The following is a 6300-nucleotide window of genomic DNA, read 5'->3' as shown; positions in this document are numbered from 1 at the left end:
CTATGTAACGTCAAACCACTGTTTGTATACGACCGCCGTCTGATCGATCTAATTCGCAAAGGGTAGATCATTGAGATTAGATTAGATTTTATGGTGCGCCGGTCTCGTCGCACGGACCATATGCAGGTTATATACACTTTGTAAGGGTAGTTGGCGGCACCCCGATGACTTGCAAGTGAAATTAAAAATGAAGAACATCGGCTCCGTATGCGAGCAGTTTATACTAAATCTTTAAATTATGCAGTGTGCTTCAAAGCCGATAGGCATAATTCACTCGCGAGTTAGAAAGAAGAGAAAGATAAAGTTTCTTAGGAAATCGGAAATAACATTGATAGAGAAGATTTGTAATTTATATTTGGAAGAGTATATTATTTATATCTTCTTATATATGTTGAAAGTTATAAATATATAAAGTATTATATTATGTATACTTATATGTTTGATATTGTGACGTTGTCGATATATGGAGCTATTTTAATCGGAGAAAATATTCTTTTTCTTTATTTTATTAAAGCAGAATCTTTTGATTCTGTTTGAATTAAACAGCGATAAATACATGTTAAATAAGATAAGGAATAATGCAAGTAAATTCAATTGCATTACTTATACCTTGTGATAGTCTTAATAGAAATCTTGTCAATCGTTTGAAATTCTATACCAGTGATGGCGACAATTGTGTTTTGCCCAGATGGGAAAACCGCCCACTAATTTTCTGTCTCACATGCGTACATATACATCTATAACATAAAGATATATGTATAACTGCATGTAATATTTTGTCATACGATATGTGTATATAATATATACATATATATTTATGTATTTTCGGAAAAATATAATATTGTAGAGCAGAAACATGTGAAAGATTATATGTAACTGCAAATGTAAAATACAATAATATATACAAAAACTATAATGCATATGTAAAATTTATTATAGTATATTTGTAACATTTTTTGCATATATTGCATCTTTAGCAGTGTGCGTGTGATAAGTCGCGGACTGGAATATGCATTACTTCATTTCTGACATTTTAATTTTCATTAGTATTTGGATGGGATGTTATGTAAATTAGTGTAACACTATGTAAATGACGATAATAATATAGTGCTGTGAAAAAATAATATAAAAGATATGCAAACAATTTTAAAAATTAAATTATAATTATAAATAAAAAACAGATTTTAATATTCCTATATGAGTCATTTAATATGAAATGAATTAAAAATTGGAATATAATAATACAGATTTGTTTATATACAGAAGTTTTATTATATATACTCTTTATTTTATTCATTATTATTTATTATATAAATTCCATATACACACACATACATACGAATGGCAAGTGTACTTTGATTTTTTAAACAGTATAAAATTATTGCACTTAAAATGTGTAATTTTTAATTATTAGGAATTCTTATATATTTATAATTTTCATGATAAACTAAACACAAATTATAATTATATAATTAATTTTTAAAGACTTACGAGTTGCAATAAGTTTATTTTAATGTTATATTGATGTTGGTAGTTAGATACTGTTATCATAAAATATATTAAAAAGAAAGAATGATTTTCTTTTAACAGGTTGACTGTAAGTAATAATATAATCTAAATTTTTCATCATCTTTTTCTTTTATATACCCATTTTTCTGTATTTCTTGAAGAAATTTTCTATTAATATTTTTCTCTTTTCGAAAGAAGAATCTAAAAATTTTATCGGTTTTTATACTCTCAGCATCTAATGAAAAATTCAGGAACAGTCTATTGATACATTGTACTGAAAATGATTGAGAATTGTTGCGAAAATTATTGGAGATATATAATGCCCCTGTTTTATTTTGAAGTATATAGTACATGTTTTAGTGCAGGAACTTTTGATATCGTTTCTTATAGCCAGATAGTTTATTCGCGGCTAGTGTGACAGATTTCGACCACGCCCTGCCGATATGGTACCCTCTTTCCTAGCTACCCTTGGATTCACTGACGACGTATCGAAAATTTGTTGGCTTTGATCTGCACGCGGCGACTTTTCTGGTACCGCATGTTGTCATCGTTTTGTCGGCGTCAGCCTTTAATGAAGATATTCAAATCACTATAATATATCATTAGTTAGGAAAAAATATTAGAATATTTAAAAAACATACGTATATATAGGAAAAAGTTAAATATACGTGACTTCAATTAATTTTTATTGAAAGCAAAAAGGTTTATATTTGTTACCATTTTTAATATTATTAAAATTATATTTAATTAAACAATTATTCTTTTATACAACGCTAATGCATTTATTTTATGTGCTTTTTTAAAAAATTTAAAATTTGTGGAAAATGCTGCGTATAATCAAATGTACTATTGTTGTATATTTTTTCTTTTAACCTAAAATTATATGTAAGGCATAATTTTGATAAAATCAGATTTTGATGTAAAAGGCTGATAAAACATATTCTCTATATTTATTCGCGACAGTAAAAATTGAATTTACTGTCATTATAGCAGTTTCATATTTGTGCTAAATATATCCTTTTTGCTATCAATTATTTTAGTATTATAACTATGGACGTTATTATGTAATAAAATATAGACTTTAAATGTAATTTTTTTTTAGTTACATTTTCAGAAATTTTTTCCACGTTTTTTTCAACATTTTTTTTCACTTTTTCCCAAATCGTTTAGCCCGTTGTTTATCCTGTTTTGATCAGGACGCGCAGTTGTTGGTGGCCCAGTTTTCGGGGCAGCCAACAAATTGACTTTTGCCAGTTCAATGAAAACGGCGGCGGTCGAGCCTTTGAAAGCGCGTCGCGTAACTTCTGAGACGTCGATGCTTCGAATGAGCTCTCGAAACTTTACATTTCTTCGTTGTGCTCTCTTTTCGCAGTTCCGTTCGATCTCGCGGAAGCTCATCGATCTCCCTCGGCGCGGTCGAGAGGAAATCTTCTCTTTCTCTCACCCCTGACGTCTCGCTGGAGACGCCTCAAAGAGAGGGCGCAAGGACGAAGAACTCTCGCGGAAAATCGAAGAGCGAGGGACGGTTCTCTGTGTCTGACACGAGCGCGCATATTCCACTGCGTCGCGAGAAAAGAAAATGCGCGCTCCGTGAAGAAAGAAAGAAAAGAAAAAGAAAAAAAGAGAAGTAAAGCACACGCGGAAAAGAGAAGAGAGTAAGTAAGCACAAAATATACAAAGGAGCGCGTGCGAGACGGTGGGGAACTTAAAAATGATATCCACTGTGAGACAAAGTGAGGGTAGCTTGGCGCAAAGAAAGAAAAATGAAAAATGGAAATGCCGGCAGCTATGGCGATGCAAATCGCGAAGGGACGCCGGAACGAGAATGAGAACGTAGCGAACGCACGAGCAGAATAGATGATCCATGCTATTCAGTATAATTGGCGCGTAAGAGTTTTATAGATATTCTTTTACTAGGGCATGTTTCCTACTCATTTAAAGTCAAGTACAATTAAAGCAATTTTATAACAATTGGATAGCAAGAAAGAGTAGCTATTTAATAACATGGGCACATTGATATCTCTTGTATTTTATAAGTTTTATAAATTATATATCTATATATATATAAAATTAAAATGTCAAATTTTCAAGCTTATTAACATAAAAATTTAGAGATGTCTTGTTTTTTCAAATCTGCTTTATTCGACCTTCGAAAATCTAGACACACATAGAAATGATTAATTCTATTTTTTTCTCTATAACTAGAAATTTAGAATATTAAAAAGATTTAGAAAAATTAAAAAAATGAAATTGGAAAACTCTACGGGAGGTCTTACAAAGCCAATCAACCAAAACGCGAATGGGCGATCTCGACGAAATTTCGAAAAAAGGAAAAGAAATCAAGAAACGCAATCTACCGCGTTCCGACCAAAAAAAAAAAAAGTGGAACGTGCGAGGGACGACGGGAAAGAGAAGGCGGGGAGAAGATAGAAAGGGAACGGAGAGTCCGAGTCTCCAAATTACAAATCCTCCGAAAAAGCCAGGCGCGAGATACACAAAGACATTTAGCGCCGAGCCGAATGCATCTCACGGCGCAAACGATGCACCACCGCGACGCGGCACGCAGGTGAGTCACACACAGGCGTGGGTGTACATTACAATCAAATCCCGAAAAAGGGGGAAAAGAATTAAAAAAGCTATCTGCCGCGAGATAATAAAAACAAAGACGAGAGAGCCACGCGCGGTAGAAAAGAGACACGGCAGAGAGACAGCAACAGAGAAAGCAAAATAGCGTTTGATAGAACGGAAAGGAAGAAGAAAGAGAGGGAAGCAACTATTTAGATAGAGAGAGAGAGAAGAGAAGGTTGAGAGCGGGAAGGACGATGATGACGAGGACTGGGGTGGCAAAAAGGGGGGTCTCTCGTACGCCATATCTCCCTCGGCGCGTATTGGTGACTAGGATGAAGTGTGTGCGTCGTTGGAAAAGCGCTACACGCTGGTGGTCCCGGAAAGAAAATCGCTCGCAGGCTATTTTCCGGAGGAATTTTTATTGGTACGCGCGCCATGTTGGCAGTGGCGACGGGGGTGCCGCGGGCATCTCGATGGCCTGCACGATTGGTCGTCGCTGAGGCGACGCATCCGCCACTGGACCAATCCGCGCATCTGCCACCCTCTCGCGTTGCCGGGGGTAGCGGCGGTGGCGGCATCGCGGGAACAGAGGCGGAGGGCGACCGGTTACGAGCAACAACCCCCTACCATGGGCGACGGCGACGGCCGAGAGACGGCAACCCCTCGTACGCGTTCTCTGCTCACTCACCCCCGCGCGGAGTCACCGGGATAACTGCATTTCGCGGACAGAATCCCACAAGAACTCACGGCGAGCGGTCGCCCCCTCTGACTCGCTCTCCGCTCCTGTCGTCATCGGGTTTTCCCACCGCGTTGTCCTTCGCAGGAAGGAAGGAAAGAAGGAAGGAAGCAAGGAAGGACGGAAGGGCGCGTCGTGGACGTCCTCGTCGCCGTCGCCGTCATCGTCCTCGCCGTCGCCGTCGCCGTCGTCGTCGTCGTCGTCGTCGTCGTCGTCGTCGTCGTCGTCGTTTCGCGGTGCGCGCCATTTCTTCATACCGATTTGCACGCCACGCCATTTCTCGCCAATTACTTCGATATTCGAATTTTCAAGGCCAGCTGATCCAGCCGAACGCCCGTTGACACTCTCCCCCTCGCGGGAGTCGCGCACCCTTCTAATTGGATCGACGAGATAATCGGATTTAAATTGCGACCGAGTTACGTTGATCATCCGCCGTCACATGTATCTTCTCGGCGATTCATAGATTCTAAAATTGCTACCGTGCATCGTTTTGATCGTTCGTGTAACTGTTATTCGAAGAGCAATATCAAAAGGACTTTTTGAGTCTTGAAACTGTTAACGAAGAAAAGCGAAGAAAGAGAAACCTGTCTCCGAATTTTTCGTGTGTCTTCGATTTGGATTTTTTAATTGAACGATTCTTGAAGATAACATCAAAAAAAGCATGAAGAGGAAAACCACGATTCTAAGTGAAATTTGAAGAGACTCTCATTTTCATTTGTCGAAAGTGCAACGAAACTGCAGTTATAGAAAAGAAGCAGTCCAAACTGATTAATTTCCGTTAATAAATAAATATTTACGCGCAGATATCTATTCTACTAGATGCGAAATGAATCGCGAGTTGAAGTCTGGACTAAACTGTTGTTAGATACAGATAAGAATAACTGCTGCAAAAATCTACTGCTGCCTGTACGTTTTTACAAATATTAAGATCGCATATAAAAAACTCACATGTAAAAATAAACTTAATTACAATATTAAAGATCTTTCAGATATATATTACTGGGAGAATTAAAGACTATATAAAAATTGGATTAGCAGTGGAAATCTAGATTAATTTAACGCTAAATCGATAAGCGATAAGCAATATTTTATATATAACTATCCAATTTTGATTTTTGCAAACTTTGCAAACATACAAATGGATCTTGTTCTAATATTTATGATGCGATAACATTTAAATAATTCGCTCATATTAAAGACTTTCAATAATAGTGATACTAAAGACTCATTTACTGTACAAGTGTTTTCGAAAGAGAATGTTTGAAAAAAAAGAAGTCTTTAGAATTGCTCGACTAATCTCCTTGGACAGTTAAACATATAACAAATCATATACAAGATATTATTATTCTTTCCAAACAAGCCGTTGCACATACTTCGAAAAAGTGTAAGATATTTTAAAAAGAAGAAAAAAAAAATTTCTCGCCACTCAACCCTTCGTTAAAGTCACTGACAAATTGCTGGAGGATAACGAGTCGCTCTTCACCATA

Source organism: Anoplolepis gracilipes, chromosome 2 (assembly GCF_047496725.1).
Source record: "Anoplolepis gracilipes chromosome 2, ASM4749672v1, whole genome shotgun sequence".
NCBI classification, from domain to species: domain Eukaryota; kingdom Metazoa; phylum Arthropoda; class Insecta; order Hymenoptera; family Formicidae; genus Anoplolepis; species Anoplolepis gracilipes.
This window is presented reverse-complemented; position numbering follows the sequence as displayed.